We start from the raw sequence: 27,994 nt of genomic DNA, 5'->3' as shown, positions 1-27,994 counted from the left end.
TGAGGGCTTTGGAAAGGGATCACTGAGTGCACCCAGTTTTAGGGGGCCCATGCATGGGAGGGTAGCATATGAAGGAGGCAGGGTGTGTGCATTTGTGAGTGTATCTATCTGTATTAGTCATGTGTATCTGTGTGTCTGTGCATGTGTGTTTGTATGTTAGGGTGTGATTTAGAGTTAAAGGAGCCGGCAGTGGCGGACGGTCACTCCTGCCTACGCATGCGTGGATTTGCACAATCACGTTTCATGTTTCATATTCAGGGAATGATTATGCGATGTTGTTAGTTATAATATGCACAGAAATGAAAGGGGAGGTGTTAAAATGAGGCGAAACGAGGAGGTGAAAACACTGTAAGTACTGCGGGTTTTCTTCTTCTTCTCTCATTAGATTTTTTACTCCTCCCATGCTTTTCCCCCCTTTTTTTATCCCATCTTCCATCCGTTCATCCGGGTATCCCCAGTCTATCTGTCGGTCCGCCTTTAAAGACAAAACCCACAGTCCAAGATCTGGTTCGGTGTCAATAAAAGATAAGGGTGGATTTATTCCAGGGTGTAAACTAAGCAACAAACTGGAGTCAGTTTCAACAAGTTTTTTTATTTTTACAACCTGCGCATTTTGCCGAGATTACTTTTGTCTGATGTGGTGAAGTTACAGGTAAAGATGGAGGCTTTGGTGCAAATCTGCGATACAAAGATGTCGACAGTAATGGATTACATGTATGCATTATTGTACTCAAAGTACATTGGACATAACGCCAGGCAGTAGACAGAGGCATATGATATATAACACAAGTCTGCTATCGTCCGTTTGCAGTCCATATGCTGTAAGCTCTATTGAGTATACCTTTTTGCCCCGCGGTATCAGCCTCAGATATCTCCCGGGATCTCTTTCCTTTCCCTTTTTTCCTCTCCTGTGTTTTATATCAGGCTGCTCTGTTTTTTATTTACATTGCCTCCTGTTATCCCTGCCCACATTTTCTCTATCACTTGCCCCAGTTGTTATCTATATTCTGGATTGTTCACTGGTATCGTTCCGAGGGAAGTGCATACATGTGTGTGTTCCTCTGCCGTCGATGTACTTTATTGGTGTGTAAAAGATAAGCTCTGAACCCACTTTTTATTCTGCTTGTTTCTGGATTTTTTTTCTTTTTTACAATCTGTCTTTATCGTCTGTTTGTGAACGAGGCAAGGTTATTGAAGTTATGAGAGGACGTGGTGGTCAAAAAAGTTTTGATTAAAAACAGTGCAGACATTTTTAAAAATAAATTCTGTAGATATAAATAAGAGAGAAGCTAATTGTATAGCCGACGCTGTTAGATAACAGTTACTGGCCTAGTTCTTTCATAATTTTCAGTGTCTAAGTGTGTGCTAGATTTATTCATATGCAATGATTTGATTAATACACAATGATATGACATTTATGGGCAGACAGCATCACTGCATTCTGTGATAAGCCAAGGGGGGAGGATGCTTTTGTTTAGTGGCGTCTCTGGCTCGACCTTTCCGTGACCTTTACTTTAGCTCTCGAGAAAATGAAGAGAAAAGTCGTTGATGTCAAATTTTTTCCTGATTCAAACGTCTGTGCTTGCTATCTTAAGACGCAGAAAAGGTTAGGAGACAGGTCCCCTTAGAGCCCTCAACTTGCTCTTATTTGGTTTCAAATTTGACTTTTACTTTGCCAAACCTGCCTACCACCTTTGATTCCAGTCCTAAGGGGATTTGATGGCAATGCCAGTGTAGTGGGACCCCCAGGTTATGAAATATTACTCAGACAGACCTGGTGTTACGTAATCTTACATAACTGAGGCGGCAGCTCAGCAGGCTCGTGATCAGGGGCTCTGGAGGAGAGGCTATATGGGTCTGCTCATGGTATGAACTCACTGGCAGGGTCAACACAATCCTGAATACCTGGGCCTTAAAGGGGAAGAGGCCTCCACTGCGGTATCCACACATATGGACTTAAGTGCCTGACACCTAAAGACCGAGGAAGTAGAATAGCCTCACTTTTAGCAGGTTTCAGGCTTTTTGCCACATTTAGTAATTTTATGTTAGTTTCAGTTTAATTTTCCAAACTCTTTTGTTCCTGTTTAAGATAGTCTCGTATATCCCAAAGTATCTTAAAATCATTCACTCATCTCCGATTGAATGCAACCTCTAATCTGATAATTGTTTTTCTTAAAAAGAGTAAGCCCTTTTAAGATTAGTGCACACTAAACTACCTTACATCTGACTGCATGGCCCCGTCTTCACACATTATGTTATAGATATTCGAGGTACTACAATCCAGTGCTGTTCCCATGATTCTGTACCGGCTCTCTGTGAATCTTATGTGTTTCTCATTCATAATTGATGACATTCAACCACAGCATACATTAATGGATCGAACAGACCTCAGGAATTCCCATGCAAGCTGCCATTGTGTGTAGCAGGTTTGAATTTGTGCTACTGAATTTGTTGGAAGCCGACAAATTGACTGGTGCTAGTACAACAGCCCAACAGGCCTGGTGTGAAACACAAATAGTACTAACGCCTGTAAGAATCAGGAGTATTGTATTTAATGGAGGATTTAAAAGATCTTCAAATAATAGTAGATATAGGGCCATATTCAGTAAGGATATCAATCAATGTTAAGAATGGGGTTGGATCCAGGGTAATTTAACACAAATAAAAATCATATAATCCAGAACGAGTTCATAAATCTTGTCAAATAAATCATGTTTTAAAGAATACCTCCAATTCTCAATGTAATTATATGCAAATAATGTATGCCTGTTTTTCAGATTGAGCCCTGGAGACAACCTGATCTTTTTCATTGAAGATGTGATTTTTATCAGGTAAGGAAATATTTTCTGTTCATTTATTTCATTCAAAAAGGGTCAACAATAAGCAGCAGATGCTTTACTTTCTATTTATCCTAAAAAGAACAAGTGTATGTATAGGTTTTTTTTTTTTTAAATCAAGTGCTTTACTCTCCAGATTTTTGCTTAATGGCACTCAGCAGTCAGGAAAACTTGGTCAGCCATTTTAGTCTGCGGCCCGATCGAAAATGTCAATACAGCATCAGAATAATTGAATTTCTCTTCCCTGAGTCATTCTGTCGTGATTAACCTCCCAGATATGTGCTAACCATTGGCCTATGTGAAAGCAGCAAGCAGACATTTGAGTCAGTTTGGCGTAACACTGTTGGCTGTGATTTATCTTAGTAAGCAACAAGTGAAAGGTCATCTATTGGTCATGTCCCGATTATCAGATGTTGCTGAAAAGTGAGAGAGTTCGGGCATAAAGAGCGGCCTGTGGTCTAGCCTTGAAGCTAGCTTTGGAGATGCCTCACATTACATTTTTGTCTTTGTGCTGATGTCACCCCCATGCCCCCGGTCCAGCAGCAGGAGAATAAGAGCTACATTCTGCCTCAGCGACACAATAGAGCCCTTCTTGCCCTGATATTTTCACAATGTGTTTTTGCAGGGCACTATGCACACAAGTTCTCTACAGACAGCACAGAACGTTGATTCAGTGCTGGTGGAGCTGTGCACTTTACCCGATATTTCAATTCTTGTCGAAGGTGTTTGCTCAGACATTTGTAACAATTTGCTTCCACTGTCAGGAAGCGCATTGTAAATACACTGCAGGTCATTTATTAGATTTCCAGATTTACTCGCAGCACCCGCTGTTAAATGTTAATTCTGCTTCATAAACTGCGTAGTGTCGGTAGCATGTGTATATGCGAGATTGTTAAAGTGATATATTTCATGGGTCAGTGACAGAAAAGCCATGTAAGCCACTGCAGTACAGTATGGTGGTGTGGCATGGGTTAAAGTTTGAGGACTGGAGGAATGTGTCCGGGTCGACAGGGAGAATTCCTCAGTCCTGTGCGACTAGGTCACTGCACTGACAAGCGTCTGCCACCTATTTCCGCATGCGCACTGTTCCCCTGCGCAGTGCCCTCCTCTATCTTTTTCTAATTCTGCCTGCCTGTCTTTCTCTCTCTCCCCTCTTTCTCTCTGTGTCTGGCTCCAAGTCTGTCCTTCTCTCTCCCCTTCCTTTCTTTTGCGTTTCATCGTTTCATCTTTTGTTCTTTCTGCTCACTCTTTGTCTGTGTCTGTCTCTCTCTTGTGTCTCTTTTAGTTAATCTGTCTTTCCGTCACACCATCTATTTTGCTGTCCTACTTTGCCTTGTATTTTTCTCAGTCTTCCTTCCGTCTTTTATTTGTCCCCATGCACTGTTTGCCAGCGTTTTTCATCTTAGAATATTCATGCCTTTAGGTATTTATACTCCAAACGTCATTATTCTGTCATTGCTATCTGGTTTTATCCATTCTCCAACCTGTCACCCTCCTATCTTTTTTTGTATCAAGTCTATCTCTCCTTTTCTGTCTCACTCTTTTTCTGTGGCACATTGTGTTCAGTGCTGCAGGTGCTTTCAAGAGGACATGTCGGGAGTGCAGGGGAGTGAGACAAAAGAAGACGCAGGCATATACAATCTCTGTATGCTACGGAATATGACACTGGCATGCTTCTTATTAATGCAGTGCTATAGCATGCATATGGTGCATATGGTGCATGGTGGTGCTGGTCATGTATGATTTATATGGTGTGTTTCCACACACAGGCCGAGGGCTTTCATACCAGCTATCAGTATTCCTGAGTGAAGGAGTTTGCAGAGTCTCACCTCTTCATTGGCTGACAGCGGGGGTGACAGACAGACCCCCAGGTACAGGAGTCTTTCTGCTGATGGCAGATGTGGTGATTTGACACAGTCTGAACCTTGCACACATGCTCACTGAATGGAAGCACATTTCTCCCTTTGACGCAAATGTAGAGTATGCACAGCTTTATACCTCATGCAGAGGCAGTCTCATCTGGAGATTCTTTTGTACACTACAGCCATACACTTGTGAATTACTTGTGGAATATGGTTTATTATTTCACTTTACTTCAGTGACAGATGTTCAGGGTTTCCCATATTGGGACTTATAATGACTGTGAGAAATTTTAAAAACAGAATTAAAAGTCATTATAGTCTGTTATTGACAGTATACCACACCATCTGAAATACTCTTTTTTTCCTCTTTGAACTATTCTATCGTTTTGAATTATTGACTGTTCTGTCATGCCCATCTTGTGGTCAATTTAACTATCCGAATTCCATAAAAGATAATCACCAACTCAGAATCTGACATCTACTATAACAAGTTTATTGCTTGTATCAGAGCAACAGCTAAATATATTTTTCAGTTATTTCATTTGTTAATTGAAAGAAAAATGATCACCAACAATTTTGGTAATCAATTAATTGTTTGAATTAATTATCAAGTGAATGTACAAAACATTCTGTGGTTGTAGTTTCACAGATGTAAGGATTTATTGCTTTTCTCTGCTTTAAAATACTGTAAATTGAAAATCTTTGGGTTTTTTACTGTTGGTCAGGCAGAACAAAACATCTGAGGATGTAAGCTCGTCTTCTGGGAACTTGTGAGGGGCATTTTTCTCCATTTTAGACATTTTGTAGACTAACCACTTAATCGGCTCAGTTGCAGCCCTAATTCATACATGTATGTACAACTCATTTTAACATAGTTTACTGTTTGACCACACTATTCTGTCATGTTGAATTATTAACTGTGCTGTCATGTCTATTTTGTAGTCCTTTTGGGCTAAAACTAACCAACTGAATTATTAAGTGAAGACTTTAATCCCATAAAAAATATATTCATCATTTTAGAAACTGAACCATACTACAAGAAGAAGCACATTACATTTAGAGCTGAAACGATTTGTCAACTGATTACTAGATCGACAGAAGATCAATCTGCACCTTTTTTTGATGATTTGTAAATCATTTTATTTTTAAGCAAAAATGAAAAATTTTACTGGCTTTCAGCCTTTTGAATGTTACTATTTGTCGATTTTCTTGGTCTTCTATAATAGTAAAGGAAAAACAAAACGTGAAGACAGCAACTTGGGCAACATGAACATGCAATGGACATTTTCACTATTTTCAACCATGTTGCTGGCTAAATGATTAATGTATTAATTGAAAATGAAATCAATAAAATAATAAATAATTAAAATAATGGTTACTTGCAGCCCCAATACATATTTGTATGCATATAAAAGTCATTTTACATACATTACAGTGATTGACAATGTGTAATAACTGTTCTGTCATCTTAAATTATCGACTGTCCTGTCGTGACCGTTTTGTAGTCCATTTAGTTTAAAACTAGTCACCTGAATAATTACATGAAGAGTTTAGTTCTTTTAAAAAACTGACACCTACTGTGACCAAGTGATTGCTTGTAATGAAGCATTAATATTTATGTATACCACACTAAAATGATTTCAGTGTCAACTGTGTAAGAGACTGATTTATTTTAAGTAACAAAAATCTCCAAATGGGATTCCGAATTTGAGCTCTTCAAATAATATTTCATTTAGCTCTGACAACATGGCTGTAAATCTGTTTTTGTTTGTTTGTTTGCGTGTGTGTGTTTGTCGGCCCGCTACCAAGCACCTAAAGACCTGGCAGTTTCAGACAGTGAGGGGAGGTGAGACGTGAGTAATAGCAGTGACTGATGATGTCACAGACAGCATCGCGCCGCTTCAGCTGCCCCCCTGACCTGGCTTTAGGATGGCGGCAGCAGCGCGCAAGCACCCGTGGGTAACACACGCCAAAGCACATTAGAGGCAGGGAGATGGAGAGAGGAGGGGGTGGAACACACAGAGAACACAGCTCAGGGGGATAGAGAGAAAGAGAGAGAGACAGATAGACAAAGAGAGAGAGAGAGAGAGAGAGGGCGGGGGGGGGGTGTCACATTAAAGAGCTGAGAGAGGAAGAAAAGCTGAGAGACATGCCGATGTTTGCCTCCATGCTTTTTTTTTTTTTTTTTTTAGCAGACTGTCTGGTTGGAGTTGATGTTCTACATCACTGCCTCAAGTATCTCACACTGTCTCTCTCTCTCTGTCTGTGTGTCTGTCGCTCACTGTTGGTTTTGCTTCCTTTATCACTTAAGTTAAAATACAAAATGAGTCTTTTGCAAGAAAAGAAATAAAGGAAACATTGATTTGTGGTTACTAAGAAAATTAAGTGTCAACAATTTTCATAGTCAATTAACAATTAAAGTCATGCATCATGGAACATTTGCTGGTTTCAGTTTTGCTGGTTCTCACCTTTTGAGGTTGTTGTAAATGGACACCAATTGATTAATAGAAAATTATATTAATTGTTAGTAGCAGCCCTACAAAGGATGTGTCTCACTCACTCTAATGGCCCTTTTTGTACACATAACACGCATTTTTATCTGCGGCATCTCTGTCCCTCTCTGCCTCTCTCTTTATCTCATCTGTATCCATAGCCACTGTCTCTCAACTTCACTCAGTGTGCAAAAATGATAGGGTGAGGGTGAAATTAGCAACAGTGATTTAGTTAAAGGACTGCTGATCTCACTGTTTCAGACATTATTCTCCACATAAGTCTGATAGATTGACTCAGAAGGCAGTTGTCATTGGCTGCGACAACAACTACCCAGTCGTTCCTTACCTCCACCAGGTCCATCGAGTGCTACAAAATATGCAATTTATGATGATTCATAGAAGCAGTAGTAGCGTCTATTTAGCTCTGAGACACACTGAAGGACAATACAATGTATTATCTACAGTTGGATATGCTATAGGACTCAATAAAAAATGTATATAAAGTGAGAGAAATTTCACACTGGTTTATACCGTCATGGCTAAACCCAAAATTCACATTATATGGTTATAGAAGATATTATACTAACATTTAATTTAGAGCTGATAAATCAATTAGTCAATTGAAAAAAAAATTAATTTGCAACACTTTTGAAAATTGATTAATACTTTTTTTTCCCCGGTTTTTGTTTTTAGTTTTGTTTTGGATTTTTTTTTTTTTTCAGCAAAATGCCAAAAATTCCCTGGTTCTGGCATCTCAAATTTTAATATTTGCTGGTTTTCTGTGTCTTCCCTATTAGTAAATTGAAAACCCTTGGGTTTTGGGCTGTTAGTATTCAGTTAAATGTACTGCCGTTATCCTCTTGGATTAAACAATATCACTTACACCATGCAGAATGTTCTCCAAGGCCTCATAGATACTGCATTCAAAGCTAACTGAAACATTTATCATGAAATCCATTTCAATAGCTGAGGAACCTTGAGCTGGAAGTTAAGAGTGCCCGTTCACAAGCACTCAGCAGCCATGTGTTTGTTTTCGCCACTATCACTTCAAAGTCTCATTCAGTTCTGACTCCCAAATGGCTCTTGATGCTTTGATCTCACAGCCGAGAGATGAGCAGATACACAAAGCCATGCAATGCTGTTTGCAATTTTGAGGCGATACTGCAAAGCAAAAGAATCCAATATTTTGCAGCATAGGTGGAAATCGTAGCTCTGGTATGACATACTGTATCTCACCAATAAATAGACGTGATGCTGATAATTGTAACTGAGAAAATTAATGATAGAATATACAGTAAATGTATTAAACAAACCATATGTAAATCTACGTAATTGGTCTAAATAAATACCACAAATACTTGATGATACTCATGAAGATGATGATATCAATACTGCTGCAATCCATCACAAATGTATTGCTCAACCCAAAATAATATTTTCAACAATAGAAATATTATAGTCTTATCACTAGTATTATAGTGATATCAAAGTCTAGAAGAATATAGTTGACCAGTATATCATATTTCACCAGAGGACCTAACAATAGGAAGAAATACAGCTTCAATCAGGCATCTTAGATAAGAAATCTTTCTCCAAACACAAACCCAAACCAAGTATTAGAGTTTTTTGTGAGTGCAAAACAGATTAAAAACTATAATTTAGAGCTGATACAAATAGTTGATTAACAGATGAACTGATCTAACGCAACATTCATTTTTCAAGCAAAGTGCCAAGCTTCAAGCTTCTCAAATGTGACCGTCTGCTGCTTTTCCCTTTTTCATATCATTGCAAACTGGATATCTTTGGAATTCAAACTGTTAGAAGATGAAAATTGAAGACGTCACCTTAGGCTCATAAATATAATAATAGGCATTTTTTGCTATGTTCTGACATTTTATAGATGATGAATTAATTACTGGAGAAAATAATAGGCAGATTAACATTGAAAGTAACTGTAGATTGTAGCTCTACTAACAAAGATCGTTTGGTAGTAGTGTAAATTGTGTTTGAAGCAAAATGTTAAATCATAGTACTTTCCAAACCTTCCATAAAGCAATGAGAAATTAGACAGGAAACCTCTAGCCCTCTTCCAATCTGAACGTGTTAGGTCCTTGTAGGTTTGGCTGTAAATGTCAAGCTCCAACTGGGAGTTTAAGTGGAAAGGTCATAATTAAATCCTCTCCAGCCTAAAATTTCTAATTTTACCATGCTAGGCGTGAAGGAAATGTGTTATGAAGGCACAGAATAGAAGTAAAAGGGTCAAAGTTCACTTTGACTACAGCTGCTGTGTGGAGACAGTGGCAGATGTTGTTGCTGTGAGATGTGAGATCAAGGTTTGTTTATTTACAGCCGTGACCCTCTCACCTCAGTCATCACCAGATTGGTCTCTGTCAAAAAATAAAGTGTAATACTAAAATACTCTAAAATTAGAAAAACATTGATGATTGTTGATTATTGTCAGCTATTTAAGCATTAGAAGCAGGAAAAATCTTTGAAAGAATGGATTGAAAAAAGGGAAACGCTAGTTAAAACGTTAATACGAAGAGGTTAATTATTTTATTCAGGCATATTTTTTTAGAGAACATTTTAAATGGCTTACTGTGAGAAATAAAATACGATGAAGAGAGAGAAAATATGTAACTTAATTTAACCAGGAAAGGGTCTTCTATATGAAGAAAAAGAAGCACTATCCAGCCGCATTTCGCTGCTACTTTCCACTAAAACCGATCACCACCAATGATGCAGGAATGCCGGGCTTTTCTCCCATGTACTGCTGCTCCCATGTCTCTTTCTCTTTTCTCTCTAACTCGCTTAACCATCCATTTTAACCGTCAATGACCTCAAAGCGCTGAGGTTTTGGCTGTAGAAATGAGTGGTCTTTCCCAAGTGTACAGTTAGTCACTGTGCTGCTTGTAACACATCACCCCTCCAACCCACCACCACCACTACTCCTCCTCTTCCTCCTCCTCCTTCTCTCTAGCGCATCAACCCGCTCACTCGCTTTCAATCTCTCCTTCTCTCTCCTTCACTCCCTGGCTTTATATTGATCAGAATTCATTTGTTTCCTATTGATCTGCCACTCCACCCTCTGCCGCATTGAACAAACACCAGGACACACACTATGCGCACACAAGCCTCATACAGACTCTTGTACAGAGAGAAAACACCCATTTATGATGCTGTTATATGTAAGCTGCTTTGAAGGTCAATATGTACATCTATACATTGCGGACAGACACGCCTGCAATCACGCACTCTTAATGTAAGAGATTTCAGAGGCTGAGAACATGAAGGTTTGGAGTGGTCTCAGCTCAAGCATCAAACAAGCTAATGACATACAAAGGAACCTGGACTCCATATTGATCCAACACCTCAGGAGAGAGATGAAAACAGGCAGTCTAGGGCTGGCACCATCTGGCAACACAATTACAGCTGTAGTTCATTTCTCAGGTTTGCTGAATTATACTGAATAATTAGTACAACAAATGAAAGGAATTCAGTTTGGGGCCAATTATTAAGAGAGGTGTGCCAAGGCATCATTTGTGGCGGTAATTGTGTATTTCTTGAAGATCATTTATAGTCTTTAGAATGAAAAATATCAAATTAAGTCAATCAAGTTTAAGGCTATACTAAGTTCGTTGATGGGCTTTCCCGAAACTCTATCATAAGATAAGAGGAATGTAATATATTGTGATATATTGTGTTGAAAGTCCAGAGCAAAAACCTAAAAAATTCACAATTATAAAAATAAAAAGAAATATATAAACATCTAGAATACATTGCAAGGATAAGGATCGCATTATTTCATATTTTTCTTACCATCGACAAATCCCATATGAAAGCAAAAATCAACAGTGTGTTAGCGGGCGCTGAGCCCGAAAATAGCCCTGCCTTGTATGTTGCTTCAAGTACTGAGCCAGGAAGTCCAGTTTGAATAACAGTCTGTGAATTTGAAGGCTTATCAGATTCCAAAACACTGCACAGCGGTTTATAATACTCTGACACACACAATGATCACAGCAGCAATTATTTTATCTTATGTTGCAATGACTGTACCATAAACACTTCAAATCCTGCATTCAGATTACAAAGTAATCTATCTGGAATGTGCGCTTACATGTATGCGATTTATGTTTTGCAGGATGATGGTACGAAGTGGTCCATCAAAAGATGTGCCAACTTTTTTGCTGGATGACAAGAGTTGCATCAGTTAGTCAATCAATTGATTAGTGGATTGAGAGAAAATTAATTGGTGTCTGTTTTGATAATCAATTGATCGCTTAGGTATTTTTTTTAAGTAAAAATACCAAATATTTGATGGATTTTAGGTTCTCAAATTTGAAAATTCGCTGATTTTCCTTGTCTTACATTAAACTAAATTGAAAAGTTTGGGTTTTGGACTGTTGGTCGGACAAAAAAACATTTAATATCATCTCTAGGAAACTGTGATGGAAATTGTTCACTTTTTAGATGTTTTATAGACCTAATAATTAATTGAGAAAGAAACCGCAAGAACCCTGCATTGACGTCTCCGGCGCGTGGCTTGAGGCCGGATGTGTATTGGTTCTTCGTAAATCTTTAAAAATGGGTCACAATTGGATACTTTGATTTTTTTTTCTTTTTATTGGCTAAATAATTTTCTAAAACAGCTGGGCAGTGCCAATTTTTACAAATTTTACTCACACCAGAGTAAATAGTGCATGTACTATATTCAGCTACAGATTAATATGCGCTAGTGAATATTTATAGCCCCTTTTATACAGCCTGTTCAAGGCGAGGATGTTGCACCTTTAATCGCCTAGCCATTCTGTATAAAAGGTATGAACACGGAATGGGGGGGCATTATATTCCGCTTATAAGCCGGCAGCAGAGGCGGTCACAGAGCCGGAACAATATCTGTGTAAAAGGGAGATATTGTTCCTATCTAAAATCACACAGCGGGGCATCATCATTATTCAGTGTAAACAAGCAAAGCCGGGGTCTTCTTAATGGCAATATAGCAGGATCTCTGTTTAAAAGCGGCTTAAGTCACCATGATGTTGTATGTGGAGTCGAGTCAATGAAGGAACATGTCATCTAGTGCAACAGTTTGGCTCATTGATGTGTTTTTAATAGTTTTTAGACAACAATGGAGCTCTAGAGAGGAAAAAAAGTAATTAGTCATTAGGACCAATTCATAGTTGGTTTTGGTCTTGCCAAGGGATCTTTTGATAAAAAAAATATACTTTTATCCTTTAAGGCTCAGTGTTTAATTCAGCATTTTGAGTGGCAGGTCTCAGTAAGCTGTGACAGGTTGACCAACCTTTCCTGCAGCCCAACCAGCCACTCTTAACTTTTGGTTGGTGGCATCAAGTTGCCATGACACCAGACTGTTTGTCCTGCCCTCTGACCTCCTTTAAGGACATGCTGTGCTCAGTCAGACTGCATCTCCAGCAGTGGCTTGAGTTCAAAGGGCCGGGGGGAAAAGAGGCAAGGAGGAGAGGCTGTGCTTCCTCTCGGTAGTACTAGATAAGAGACACGGCAGGCAATACTCGCTCTCCCTAAGTACATGCAGACAGGAACAAACAGACCCGTATATACGTATAAACATGGGAATTAATGAACACACACCAGCACAAAAGCCGCTCATCTCAGTCTCTGTTGTCTTTAATTGTGTTGCAGTGTCACAATTATTGCATTTGTTTGGGACACTGCTGTTTAATTTATGATGTCTGATTGTATTTTCCAGCATTATTAATGTATTATTCATCACCATTGTTCTTAACCATCTCCGCTTTACATGTATTTTTGTACCACCCTCTCATTCATGCTTTGTTGATGGCACAGTATTCATTCTAACCATTATCTCCCACTTTGTTGATCTATTTCATACTCTGCACATGATTTTTGATTCATCCTCCGTCATAAATGCATGTGTTTCCATTCATTTTGTTGTGCTGCCAAGTGGTTCATCTCTTATCAGGGTTTGGTCCATTATGATTTAATTATCTTGTGGTATTCTTTCATGATTGAGTCCAGGATGACTTTTGCTGAAAACGGAACTAGTAGACTATGTGGCCTGGATAAAAGCCTAGATAGAGTTGTGTCTGGGTGACTGACTTTATTTATTTACTTATCCCAACTTCATGGCTCAGTGTGTTTATTGATGCTCCCCTTCCTATCCTGTGGTATGCTAATAATCTGCATGATGCTCTGCTGATTTCAGGAATGCGGTGGTCAACCATAGAAGCTCCCCAGTGAGAAGAGAGCCATGGGAAAAACCTCAAACTAGATCCCGGTTGTGAGGTAAATGCTTTGTTAACATCTGTTTCTTCCCGTTTATACCAACAAAGACTCTTTGAATCTGACTGAAATGAAAGAGAGCGAGCAAACAGCTTCAGAGATCAGAGCTAGTGATGGAGAACGTCAGCTCCAAGTATACAGAGAGACACTAACATTTTTGTGTCACTCAGCTTCTTTTTCTTCTCTGACAGTCTCTTTCTGTCTCCTCTTGTCTCTTTTACTCTTACTGTCATCATAAAACACAAGTTTGTTCTTATTCACAATGCGTAATGAAGCAAAATTGTTATATTGTTACATTGTTATACCACTATAAACAGACTACTTCCCAACTGTTAGTTATCACACAATAAAACCTGTTGAAAAAAGACCAAAACTCAGAGCCATCATGCACATTATTCAAAATAATTGCATATGGGACCTCACATAACTGCTTTCATGATTATTCTCTCTCTCTTTCTTTATCTTAGACAAACATACACTTTACCAAGAAAGAGAAAGATTAAAGTATATTAGCCAACTCAAGCTGCCTTCCATCATTTGTCACCCACAGAGTCAAACCAGCAATAAGAAAAGCAATTCAAAATGGTACATATTATTTAAAATAAAGACATATTGGATGCATATAAACCCATCATTATGGAATAAGAACATTACATTTTTAATGTACATATTTTTCAAGCTGAGACACGGTATGTGCATTGTCCAACATCACAGATACGCACACAGTGACTCTCCTACTCTCACACAACAACACACACATAAATGCAGGACGTCCACACAGAAATACTGGCCCACATAAACCAATAGCCAATGACAACAGTGCCCTAGCAACCATTTGGGCATCATGCCAAGCCACTGAGGTTGCCTAGTAGTGTGTTCCTATGGTAACGTTTTCTGCCTGTGTAAATAAGGTACGAGGGGAGTGAAGAGAAATTGCACTACAGAGTCTCATTCTATCCTGTGAGAGCTAATAATTTGTGGTTTGTGAGTAGAAGATACTTATCCTGTCCCTGCACTAAGCTGTGATCTGACTGAAGAGGTGCATTAGCATTGATGGGGATCTCAGGTCCAAGTCCTTGCCACACAGGGTCAGCTCCAGTTTTGAGGGGGACAGAGGAGAAGCATGTAATCTTAATCTTCTTTCTCAGTCTCTAAATGACTTATTAATTAAAAATGTTACAGGTAAAGTACTGATCATACTCTGCTGTAGGCACTGGTAAATTTCAATTTCAATTTTGGACATGTTTTTCTGATAATATTTCATTTATTAATTTATATGTGTAAATATCTATCTGTTTGTCTATCTGCATATTCATTTTTTCTCATCACATAGTCATGGTCTCATCCTAGTTTTATTCTGTTTTACTGTGATTTTCATTCAATTTTTTGGAATGATCTTAATTAAGAAACTATTATGTTCACGTAAACAGTGTGGGCCCCTCTGTAAAATCAAATGGACCAGCATTCGGTCCTTGGCCCTGAGTTTGAGAACCGCTGTCTGAGGCCTACATTCCTGTTGAGGTGGCACTTGCCAGACAATTCATAGCTGAGGTTAACGGTTTATTTGCTGTCACTGGGCAGATTTCGCTCTTCTGTGCCCCTACATTTTTTGGGTGGTAGTCTATGTGCATCACTTCTCAAAGACGATGAGTGGCTGAAAGCCACCTGAAATCTTTGTTCTATATTTGATAGCAGAGCCTAAATGTTTTAGTTTTTTTTTTTTTAATAGGGTAGGTTTCTTTAATTCACAGAAATATCTTGTTGCAAAGCAGCTCTGTGCTTGTTTTAAGTAATCTCTCATTAATTATCTCTCCAGTAAGTCAATCACTCAGTTTTTTCGTTTTTGGATTTTTGGTCACATTTCTCATGTAAAATACAATGCGGTCTTTGCCATTTGATGGCTTTTCTTTCTGACTTTACACAAATTTCATGTAGTTACTATGTATTTCTGAAGATTATAGAGCAGAATATTTACTTTTTTGATGTCACCAATTCTCAAAATCTTGATTGTGTCAAAAGTCTTAGAAGTCATGGCCATAAATTTTGCATTTGGTTTAGATGAAAATGGGAACCAATATTTCATTTTTTAAATGTTGACTTTGATTTCCACTACTAGTTCTTTTCCAGACCTTTCCAAACTGATAAGTGTGTTTGTGTGTGTGTATATACAGAGATTTTGATGCATGGGTAGTTCAGTAGTATAACCAGTTTTCGACAAATTTAATTCATTAATTAACACTTTGGTGATTTTAGGCGTACCTGGGGTTCTAGTTTGGCTCAATGTGATCAATTTTTTTTTTTTTTTTTTTTTTGCTCTCTCAAGAGGGCAAACTGTAATCCTCACAAAGCTTCACCTGACCCAACACCAGCCGGGGTTTGGGTTTATATGCCAGCCTGGCCTCCAGTGCAGGGGCTTCCCACCAGACTCACATTGGCAAACAAACACACCCAGGCAGATTGGCAAAGAGCTGGCATTGGCACAACCATGCCGCATTCATGCGTGATTCGACTGCGAATGAGACGGTGAGAGAGGTTTAAAAAGGGGAGGAGAGGAATCAAGGGGATGAAGGGGGGAGACTTAGTTGGTATGAACAGAGAGATTGTCTGAGAAAAAAACGAAAAAAAGTTGTAAAAGAATTTGAGGCCTGAAATGTTTGGTGATGAAGGGCAAATAAGAGGCACTTAGAGAGGCAGGAGGACAGCCAAAGAAAGAAAATGAAGGGTAGGCGGAGGGTGGGCTTTTAGCGTGGCAGAGGGCAGTGGAGAGAGACGAGGTGAATGGGTTTGCATTTGGAAGCTGGCCAATAATTAAAAAAAAAGAATCTATGTCTCTATTAAGAATATGGTGCTGCCATACCTTTTGAAGTTAACACTTAGTTGGCTCATTTTTCATTTAATGATGGATAGCAAAACGGTAAATCTTTTGTACAGTTAAGAAGTTAATGCTGATTACAAATGGTTTTTACCCCTATAATGTAACTCAGCAAGACCCAACACAGCCTTTCAGTATCTTATACACATTTACCTGCGCTATGCAATACATATTAATATGCAGGTGTGGTCTTGGCAGGCAATAGAGTAAGTTACCTTTTCGAGGAATCACAGATATTCAACTAGTATATTTGAATTCAGCAGTGAGGCCCCAGTCATCTAAGACTTTAAGGTTGTATTTTTGGTGCATTGACCAGGCTGAATAGGAGGCCTAACAACTCTGCTGTGCAGCAGCTATCAAGTAATCAATGAGTCCTTGAGGCACACAGAAGGAGTGTCAAAACACAGCCATTGACTGCTAACAACAGCCAATTTGCCGCTTTTGCAGGAGATCACCTCAGCTAGATGTCGAATGTGTGGCTGCGCCCCATTATTTATGGAACATAATGAGGGAGATGAACTGGATAGTGCTGTTACTCAGAATTGTCATCTCATTACTCAACCATTAGATCCTATTTATTACACTGAAAACTGTCCTTCAATACAGCAATTTCTGCCTTACTCTGAATATAAAAATATTTTCTCTAAATATTATATATTATTAAATGTTGCAAATCAAATTATCCTGTTTAAATGTGCCAAGATATGTGACACCATTCCTGAGATTCCGATGAAGGAAAAAGTAAATAAACGATCTGGCAAACATTAACTGGACACAATCTAGATAAAACAGTGCATTTATTTGTATTTACTGTCTGTTATTACAAAGTTCATTCAATCTTCCACTCATTCATGCGCTCACTCATATTTGGCTGGTAAGTGGCATGGCCATTTCTACACTCAAACAGCATCATTTACTGGCTTCTCTGTAGGGTGCTTCACGTATGTGACACTGTTTGGCCTTGTTGATCCAAAGTACCGAGGGCAGTGACGTGTTCACTACTGCAGCTATTCCGTTAGGTAACACTCGATGACAATCCACCGCCACAAGGTCAGTAGCGCCTTTTTTTAGGAACACAAAGTATTTCGAAGAATATTTTTCCGTTGATGTGGTTGCTAGGTGGAGAGAGACAGAATGGGAGAGAACATACAAAAATGGTCTTAGAATGCTTCAGAGGAACCAGGGGCCTGTTTCATGGAAGTGATCTACAAGCAACTATGGCAGCATCACATTTCATTATTAATTGCTTTCAATTTGCACATAAATTTGCACGTCCTACAGGGCTCTCACATGTTGATGCGTGGGTCACCAGTGTGATGTTTGTTTTGATTAGTGAAAGGTGTCAAAATTAGCTAAATAAGAAATTATTTCATGTAGCAAATCACAGACTGCATATTTTAGGTTTGATGAAATGGGTCCCAAGTTGTATGACACGCAAAAGTGAAATACCTGTTCTAAAGGACCACACCTGCAGGTGGGGCAAAGAGCCTGAAGTCATATAGACGTAATGAATCGTACAAATTTGGGATAATGAGGCACACTTTTGTCAAAGGCATTAATTTTTTGTGCTCAGTTGAATACACGTATAGAGTGAATAAAAAAGTTTGAGAGAGAAAATTCAAACCCTGCCAACGTTCACGGCTCTGCACACCTGGCCGCATGTGCGTGATGTCTGTTTTGGAAAATTACGAAAATGTTTAGACACACCTTCACCTTCGAACTGAATCCTAGGCAAGCGAGGGTGAGGTTATTTTGATTGCATCTTTCAACAAGGCAATTAAAAGTGCAGATATAAAGGACATTAAGACACGATATAAAAGAAAGACGAGGTGATATAGAGTAGAGACTCATATAAATAGGATTGATAAATTTAACAACCGATTTGTTTTCCACTAAATGTACAATCTTCCAGTGCATTCACAGCACTTGGTTAAGGTTAGGGAAAGATTAATGGTTTAATACATGTCATGTGCTTATTAACATTTAACCAAAACCACAGCCTCTCCCTAACCTTAACCAACGTGTTTTTGTTGCATAAACCTAACCACAGTCGGGACTGTGGATGTGAACTCCAGTCTAACAGTCAAGCAGTTTGTACGCCCGCCGTCCACCCCAACCACCTCCTGGTGACTCTGCTGCTGTTAATAATTGTAGCGCTTTATTCATTTAAAAAAAAAAAAAAAAAAAAAAAAAAAAAAGTTGCCTCCGAACATAATCCAGCTAGCAATTACGTCGCCACCACAATGTAACTGGGAAGTTATCAAAGTTTACTTTGATAATCCATTAACTGTCTGAGTCATTTTTCAAGCATATATGCCCAACATTTGCTAGTTCCAGCTTCTCAAATGTGAAGACTCACTACTTTTTTTCGTCTTATATAAAAGTAAAATAAATATCTTTAGGTTTTGGACTGTTGGTTAGACAAAACTGGACCTGTGGTGGACATTTTTAACCATTACCTGACATTTTATAGGCAAATGTTCCATCGAGAGAAAAAAATCAGCACATTTATCGATAATGCGAAAGAAACGTTAGTTGCAGCCTTAATACATCATTAAATCTTAGTAATATTTTTCGTCTAATATGTTGAGTTAAAATACTACCATAGCCAAGATTAGAATCCACACAACAAAGAGAAATGATGTTCCTTCGACCAGCTGAGGATGTGATACCTAACTCAACTAATGTTTGAATGAAATCAAAACAGAAGAGGAGTTTTCGACTTTAACCTCAGAATGACAATGAAGTACTGCTCAGTACTGTTGAATGGAGTCTTGGAGGATATGGAAGATTCCACCAGCTCCACTTGCATAAGTAGGTCAGGCAGACGCCTACAGTAAGCAACTGCAGGTTAAGTGCTTGTCTTTGTATTCATCGACAGCCTTGGGCTCTAGTGGGAGGGGGGTCGGTCTATGTTCCACGTCTACCCACAAGAGGGAGACAAGTCCACAAAAATGCATGGAGTGCAGTTCCGTAGTGAGTCTCAGCTATTCCATTGAATTCCAATGTAATCACATAACTAAAATTTGATCTTGTAGCCATAGACTAAGTTTTAAAAAAACAGTTTTCCAACATATTATTTTATTTGGTTTTAGTTGGAACTGGAGATTTGTAACAGTCTACTTCTTGTGATGAAGATAGTAATTTTAAAATTTCTTGGAAAATATACCCAAATACATAGTGAAACTTAGCTTTATGATGAATGTACATGATTATGGATGAAGCGAGAGATAAGGGTGGGAAATAAGACAGGTGGAGACAGACAAAGACAGACAGGCAAAAGTAAAAGATGAGGACTGCGTGGAAGAAGACGAGACTCCAGCTCTGACCCCGCTCCGGTGCTCTGCAGTGTGAGGTAGTTGGTTGTATGGTTTCGCATAATAAACAGCCTGGAGATAACTGTACAACCTTCTAGCTTTCCCTGCGGTGTCACCCAGACTTCGTATTCCATCAACCTTCATGCCTCTTGAAGTGGTAAGTACAACGACTGAAACAAAAAAGGAAAAAAAGTTCTAAAAATGACCAACTCTCTATAGGAGGATAGAAATAAAGGTCAATTTAAAAAATTACTATCAGATCTAAAATAATTCTACATTTTGATTCCAGACTAATAATAATAATGACATCAAAACAAGCTACAAAACTGTGTCTGCACCAACTTTCAGTCTGAAACATCTGAAATACAAATCAGGTTTTGCTGTTGAGGTCCAGCTAATCCAGACATCAATATACCCACCTTGCTCTGCAGTGCTGTTTGATTTGTTATTTGGTGCAGTCCAATGGGGTATAGAGCCAACTATCAATAGCTGTTTGTTTCTTAGCATGCTGCGCACAAAAACACAGAATGTCTCTTTAGACGACATTACGCTGGAATGCTAAAACCAGTAAAACGGGAATGTCCCCATTTAGAGAGGTTATATTTTAGATAATTTCATTATTTGTCGGGAGCATTTTTGCTGCTGTACAGAGGGAAGTGTTACCTTGTACATATTGTACATCAGGTTTGGATCCCTCGTCCTTGATTTTAAGAGTTTGAATTAATAAAATTTAAACTGCAGTATGATACAGCCTTGGATTTTTTTTTAATTTATTTTATTAAATACAAATATGAAGAATTTTATGGCAAAACATCTAGTTTTTGTTTAAATTTGCAAGCTGTTTTCAGTGCGTATTTATTCATTTGACATAACAATCTCCTGAGGGAGCTATCTGTGCCGCTTTCTGTAGTCAGGGCAGATAAAGACAGTGAGCCCAGACATTAGTATTAGTGTGTCTTGAAACTCGGGGCTGTATGGGAACTTGCTTACCGCCTCCGCCTCCTTCCCCTCTCCTTCCTGCACCCCCACCCCCACCACCCCCACCCCCCCTCTGTCCCCCGGTGTGTCTGGCTAGTGGCTCAGACACTCAGTATCCGCATTGCGTTGCAGTGCTCCAGTGAGGAGGGGAAAAAAGAGCATATATCAGCAATCTCTGCCGAGCACTGCTCTTTTCTGTACGCACACAAAGAAACGACTCCCTGGCATGTTCCAACTCTAGAGGAAATTTAGCAGTCACAATAGAGCTTCCTGCCACTCGCAATTTTATAAACTTTGGCTGATTCCTACATTTGTTTTCACATTTAATGCTGACATTTCATACATGATATTTTTTTCGTAGTAACAGCTCTATTTTCTTGTTAATTCCTCTTAAGTTTATTGTATTACATTCCGTTTTATCAGTACACAGCTGCATGAAATTAAAAAATGTTTCTTTTTATTGAAAATTGTCAGACCAAATTTTACAATCTTACCCACATTAAGTGTAATTTTGGGAGTTTTTCTTTTAAAGGCACAAAGTTCAACTATGTGATTTCACAATTTACTGACAGCTTTCTTATTGCTCACAAACATAATGGATATTTGGGAATTTGTGCAACAATGGCGGATAGATAGATATGCGATGAACTGTACGGACAGCAGTGTTAATGAAATGTGGAAGAACAGCAGCAGTGTTGTGGTAAGAACGGCTGGGAGGTTAATCACCTTTGGGCTTGCTGTGGCTTTGATCCTCATGCTGTGTAAAATCCACAGCCTCTGTCTGTGAGATTCCCCCCAACCCCCTTCCCACCCCCACCCCCCACCCTCTGTTCCCTCCCTTCCGCACATGCACACTCCCTCTCACACTGATGCGTGTTTGCACAGCGGTGCACGAGGACATGAAGCGCACACACCTCACATGCATGCGCCTCCGTCCGAACACGTTGGCTATCTCTCCTCCAGATGCACGAACACAGCAGTGCAAGTTCAAGCACACACAAACAAACACAGGGTAATAGACACCCATGTAGAGAGACACGGCATCGTGTGAACGTAGACTGCAAGATGGGCGAGACAGGACGTCACGCCTGGAAAAAATGTAAGGGGTTAGAGTAGGAGAGAGGGGGAGAGACAAGGAGGGAAGGATAAAAATGAGGGGAAGGGCTGAGACAGAGCAGGGGGAGGCGGGGACAGAGTGATAGAGAGTGTTCAGGCAAGAGAAGAAGAAAGAGCGATAGCTGGAGATACTGCATGCTTGCATAAGTGTATGTGAGTGTGTGTGTGCGTGCACGCATGTGTTTGTGTGTGATGTATGTAGGTGACACAGATTTATGAAAGGAGAGGGTCATAGATGGAGGCGCTGTTGATGGGGGCTGGGGGAAATGGGGGTGTTGGTACAGCACCAGATAATGGAATCAATGCAATTGTCTGTGTGTGTATGTGTTTGTGTGTGTGTGTGTGTGTGTGTGTGTGTGTGTGTGTGTGTGTGTGAGTGTGAATGTATCCGTGTGTGTGTGTGTGTGTGTGTGTGTGTGTGTGTGTGTGTGTGTGTGTGTGTGTAGCGTACCTGCCTCATAGACATTGCTTGCTTGGACTCTAATCGCCCGGAGAATTAGTGATGTGACTTGGCAGAGGGAAACAGGCACAAAACAGAGCCAGGGACAGCGCCTGAGAGAGGGATAGAAGAAGAGGAGAGACAAAAAGAGGAGAGCGAGACATGGAGGGGTAGCGAGAAGGGAATAGCTTTTCTGTTTGCCGCCGCGTACAGCGCTCAGAAAAAAGGAAGACTGTGAAGATGGGGCAGGATAGGTTTTATGAAGCGTTATTTTCTTTACCGCTGGATTAATTGATGCTTTTTTTCTCTCTCAGGGGGAAAACGGATCAATAGCTCATCGTAAGAGTTCGTTGTGTTATATGTGTGTGTGCGTGTGTGCGTGTACCTGCTTTATGTACATGCACTTGTTGTATGCATGTGCACACGGACATGAGTACAAATGTGTGTGTGTGTGCGTGTGTGTTCATGTAAGGAACACCAGGCAAAGGCAAATGGTGAGTTCAGAACGACTTCAGCGGGCCGGATAACAAATCGAGACAATTCAACTGACCACGTTCACCCGCCATCTTCCCTTCTTTTGTGTCCACCCTGGTGTTTATTATTTTGGATTTAGGTTATTTTTTACATGAGAATATTTCACTTCATTCTCCCTTTTAGCCTGTGGTTTTCATCCTCTGGTCTTTGTCTCTGCTGCTTTACAGAGCAGCAGAGGAGCTCATAAAACTGGGACAGAGGAAAATATCTCAAAGCACAGAGACAAAGAGGAAGCAGAGAGAGGCAGTCTAATTTTCACACAGGCAGCAAAAGGCTTAATGTTCTGTGTGCCTTTGCGGAGTTGCATGTTTTGTCTGCATTTGCGTGCACCTGGCCACAGACAGATTTTTATAAGTTAGCTACATGTTCTGGATCGTAGATTGACGACAAAGCTGTCGTCTGTGCAGACTTACATGAGATGCAAATGGAGCTTTTTCAGCTGTGTACCAGTTGTTTGAACCTGGCTCATATTCTTCATGTTGCATCTGCAGTGTCAGGCTTGTGTGACATTTATTTTGACTGGGGAAGAGTAAATCAGTGTTACTCCCTCAAGGCTGAACATCTTTGTCATGGGGGAGTGATTGCATAATCCTGTGAGATCACAAGGCCTGTAGGAAATATAAGACGACAATGTTGTCTGCGGCTCCAGGCACAGCTGTCTGTGGATGTTCCATGCGTGTGCACAAGCAAAAAGCTGAGCGTGTATGTTTATGGACGGTATGACCGCTCTGTTGTTGAGTTTAATGCTCATACAGGCCAGGCGGCTGTATGTTCTCCCCAAATGCAAATCCTGATTTATACATTAAATTTGAGGATTTTCCTCTGCGTATGTGTGTGTGTGTGTGTGTGTGTGTGTGTGTGTGTGTGTGTGTATCTTCACATGCTTTGTCTCGCTGTCTACCAGCAGGGGGCATTTTGTTTAAACGTCTTACTGCACAGACCTGCACTGAATAACAGGCGCTGGCTATGTCAGGAGGAACGACAGTGAAAGGGCCCTGCAAATGAAATTAACGGAAAAATAACGCTATGAGAATTGATGTTTGTGTATTCAGCGATGTATTTTCACTTCTTTCTCCTTCTTTTGCAGGGCGTGATCCAGTCCAGTTTATGCAGACGTGTCAAGATGAAACATTTCACATCAGACTGCATCGGCATCGGTAACAAACAACGGTAACCATCAAATATGACGTATAAACTGTCTCTCATTTTAGAGTCTGTTTTTGTAAAAATAGAAGATGCTATGTATCTGTCAGTAATTAAAATGTCTTTATATGCAGATTTAATAAAAGTTAATCTCAATGAGCTTGCGTAAAAAAATAATTCACAATAAATATACAATACACATATATGAGTCACTTAAATATATTTTTTCATGTTAAAATTTCACAACTTCCAGTAATATTTAAGACTTTGGAATTTAACTCAGGACAAGGCCGATTGAACAGCTGACTGTCAGCTGCTGCCTTTTCCGTCCAGCAGCGTCTGTCGGTGTGCTTCATTGTCCCTGAGACCCTTAACCTGTGATGATATGAAAGGTCACAGGTGAGGTCCTTGGGAACAAAGGTGCATGCAGCTGCTTCTGGAGAAAACGCCATCTCCTGTCGGGAGACCGAGAGAAAACTTCTCACGTTGCCAGACAGCATGTTATGTATTTTTTAAATGATGGGATTATCACAAATATCAGAAATGTTTAATAGATCAAAGTAAGTCCCAAGGACAGTCATACAATTAGACGTTGTAACCGCATTAAGTCATCTGGAGAGAATTCCCCAAACTTTCCAGACATCAGGGAAAGCCACTGTGTATCTCTGAAGGGGGGCGGCACCTTTTGCCGACTTTGTGCCATGAACCCTTACACGGTTCAGTAAGAAGCCTGCCAAGGGTCGTGACCCCGATATATGAATCACATGTGATTTTTAAATCTGTTCACAAACACGGAAAATTATGACACTGACGACCTGTAGTAAAGAGACTGGAAACACTTTATGGTTAATTTTATAAAAAGAAAGCCAAATGTCATCACATCGATACTTATTAATTTGTAGAAATTTTAATGGTCCTCACAGCAACGGATGTATTTTTGTTAGTGTTAGGCTTTGAAGAAAACATGTTGCTGAGAAAAAAAGATGTGCATTTTCATAGGGCTGCAACTAACAATAATTTAGATTATCAATGAATCTACTGATCATTTTCTCAACGTAACATATTACCAAATAGTGAAAGATCCCCATCATAATTTCCTAGAGCTGAAAGTGATATACTCTGAAAAAACAGTCCAAAACTCAAATATATTTAGTTCACTATCACATAAGACAAAGAAACACAGCAGCTGTGAAGCTGGAGACAGAAAATGTTTGAATAATAATCTAAACAATTAATTGATTGTCATAATAGTTATTGATTTATTTTCTGTTGCTGGATTTTCTTAATTTCCTTGCGTGAATGATATGCACCTTGTTCTGGATGTTCCTTTTTTTAAATATGACAATAAAAATAAATGATATGGTGAAAATGTGTTGCACTGTTTTTGTTAAATATCATGTAAATCCGATAAATACTGAAAAGTATTTTTAAAAATGCAATCACCTGTTTTCTTTAAATGGCCCTGCTGGTATTTTGTGGCACATGAGCGGCTCAGCCAGTCAGGAATTTAATGTGAGATAAACGCCTCAGATCAGTGAAGTAAAGATCAACGTGTGAAATCAAGCCTCTTCGCTGGCACATTTTTCTGACCACTTAACAAACCGCCACAGCTGGCAGTTTTCAGGTGAATAAACAAAAGTGACATGGTTTTTCAGACTCTCGCCCCGACACTCAGCCACGGTGGCTCAATGTTCCCTGGCTCTCAGCCCTCCATGTGTTTGTGCATCCCAGGACAGTTGACATTGATTGTGCAGGAGACAGACTGAGACACATTAGTACCCAGCTCGGGACCGCCGCTGAAAAACACATTAACTGGCTGCATTGGGAGCCCTGTCTGGTAACCATGGCAAAGCACACAGGGAGGGAGGAGGGAGGAGGAGGAGGAGGGTTGAGACGGGGCAGCGGGTTCAGTGCACAGTCTCTCAGGGGTTGTCTTTCTCAAACGCTCCTTTCCTTTCCTCTGGCCACGTCTGTCATTTACTCTCAGCCTCTCTCTCCCTCTTTTGAACTGACAGCTTCCCTCTCTGTCTCTCCCCTTCTCACAGACATATAAACACAATTTGCATATTTCTTTCTCTTCTCTTGCATTCTTCTTATTGATGCTGACCTCATCACTCTGCCCTTACCTCATACTCCGCCCCCTTATCCAACTACCCTGCGCAACATAATCTGCCTCTTTCTAATTTGCCTCTTTTTTTCTATCTTTTTTTCCCCCCGTGCCTTTTCTTCCATTGTCAATATGGTTTCCCTCTGTGGAGAGGTACAGGAAAGACGAGAGCCAAAACAATGTGAAAATGTGGAATAAGCTGATGCTGAAGAAGAACGGATGTAGCTGGTGATTTTCCACAATCATACGTATGATATCAATATGTACAGTGTGTGTAGTGTTAAATTATTTTCATATTTGTTTTCTCATACCTTATTTTATGCATAGTAGATGCTCATAATGTATATAACAGGCCTGTTATAGGTTTTTAAGGTTACTAATCTATTCTATGCAACTGTTGTCGTACTTCAGCTGCTGTGACACTTCACTTCGGATCAATAAAGGTTATCTTATCTTAAAAATCAGTCTCACCCTCTTTAAATAAGAATTAGGATCGTCTTTCGTCGGCAGATCGATTGTTTTAACGGAAATTTCCAGCTCAGAGCTACACTTAGGCCCACTTAAAATATATATAAAGATGGAAAGAAGCTATGTACTTTCACTCTGTTATTGTGTTAAAGTACACTTTTAGGTACTTGTACTTTAAATATTTACATGTGAGAAGACTTTGAAATTGAAAACCATAAATTAACTTAATTATTTAACTAATTAAACTCAGCCATGTAACTTTTTCTGAACCGCGGCCATTGCACCATTTACCATTACAAAATAGTGATAAAAGGTATAACAAGTAACTGACTATTGTCAGATACACAGTTACTTATGAAGTTTGTAATAAAGCTTTGTTTTACTGGCCACCATAAGCTACTGGTCATACCAAACCAAATAAGGCTGCTAGCAGCAAAAACCCAGAGTGTATTGAATTCACCAAGGGAACATTTCATCACTCAAACTCAATTTTCCATTATACAAGGAAGACTGTCATTTCTTCTTATAAAATTTAAAATTGTCTCGCTTCAAACCCAACTTAGGTTAGCCAGCGCGAGCCCATCATTTTCATCCCTTTCTCTTGCAGTCGTTAAAAAATGAAATGCATCTTTGAACTGAACCATACGTATCTGATATTGTTGTTGTTTATGTTGTTTACAGGTGACCAGCCCACAGGGGTTTACAAGACAACAGAAGTACCGTTGCACTAGTGAAAAAGGGGTGCAAAGAAATAAGATCTGCCACAAAAGAGATTCCTTTCATTGAACACAACTAAAGTTTTTTATAATCTTCCAACTAGAGGAACTCATCAGAAATTATGTACATTTTACTGAAAGGTATAGCCCTTAAACCATGGACTTTGTGTCAGGTTTTACTGTTATTTTACACCACAAAGAAAGCCTTTTCTATTTCTCTCTCCATTAAAGCGATTTTATGAGACTGTTTGCAATTTAAGTTTGTACCAAACATTAATAGGCCATCTTTCCTTACGCTACCATTAATATTATTGTGAAGAATTCTTATTTTTAGTACTAGAAGAATTTTAAAATCTGATAATACAAACATGTTTCTTCGTGTAGAATTGAGAGGGTAGGGTGTTTATCATGGCGATACAGAGTTAAATCAGTGTATTTCTAGAATTTTGTTACTTTCCTCCCTCATGGTAAATGTTCCACATCACATTTTGTCTCTGTGCACCAATGCATGATATCATTGCCGTAGGCCTCTGTCAGAGGCCTACACAATATATAGGGTTTGTAGGCACATTTGGTTAACTGTCTTTTAACATAAGTATCACGTTGGTGTTTTTCATGCTTTTTCATGTTTATACATGAGATGAGATAGGATAAACTTTAATGATCCCACACAAGGGAACTAAGTGTCACAGCAGTTTAAGTGTCTAGTACATACATTACGATTATATACTTAAAATAAAGCCTGAAAGAACATAATTGAAGGTAGTAATCACTACACACACCGACATAAATTGTAACTATAAAGTGTATTGGGTATTTGTTAAGTGGTGA

The 27,994-nt window shown here is 39.4% G+C and overlaps 1 long non-coding RNA gene across 4 annotated transcripts in view; it reads left to right on the top strand.

Moving 5' to 3' along the window:
* Window positions 1-27,262, top strand: part of LOC120786842 — a 31,426-nt gene extending 4,164 nt beyond the window's left edge. For 2 of the 4 annotated variants that reach the window (XR_005706766.1, XR_005706765.1), the window contains 4 exons: window positions 2,778-2,831; window positions 4,607-4,708; window positions 13,397-13,476; window positions 23,817-23,995. This is a non-coding gene — a long non-coding RNA (uncharacterized LOC120786842). Of the gene's footprint in view, window positions 1-507; window positions 653-2,777; window positions 2,832-4,606; window positions 4,709-13,396; window positions 13,477-23,816; window positions 23,996-27,128 lie in introns of those variants that run through there. The other 2 variants (XR_005706767.1, XR_005706768.1) reach the window with 2 other exon arrangements.
* Window positions 27,263-27,994: the final 732 nt, after the last annotated feature.

The sequence above is a fragment of the Xiphias gladius genome, chromosome 24 (assembly GCF_016859285.1).
Source record: "Xiphias gladius isolate SHS-SW01 ecotype Sanya breed wild chromosome 24, ASM1685928v1, whole genome shotgun sequence".
NCBI classification, from domain to species: domain Eukaryota; kingdom Metazoa; phylum Chordata; class Actinopteri; order Istiophoriformes; family Xiphiidae; genus Xiphias; species Xiphias gladius.
The sequence above is the reverse complement of the archived record's forward strand: the minus strand, read 5'-3'. Positions and strand labels throughout refer to the sequence as shown.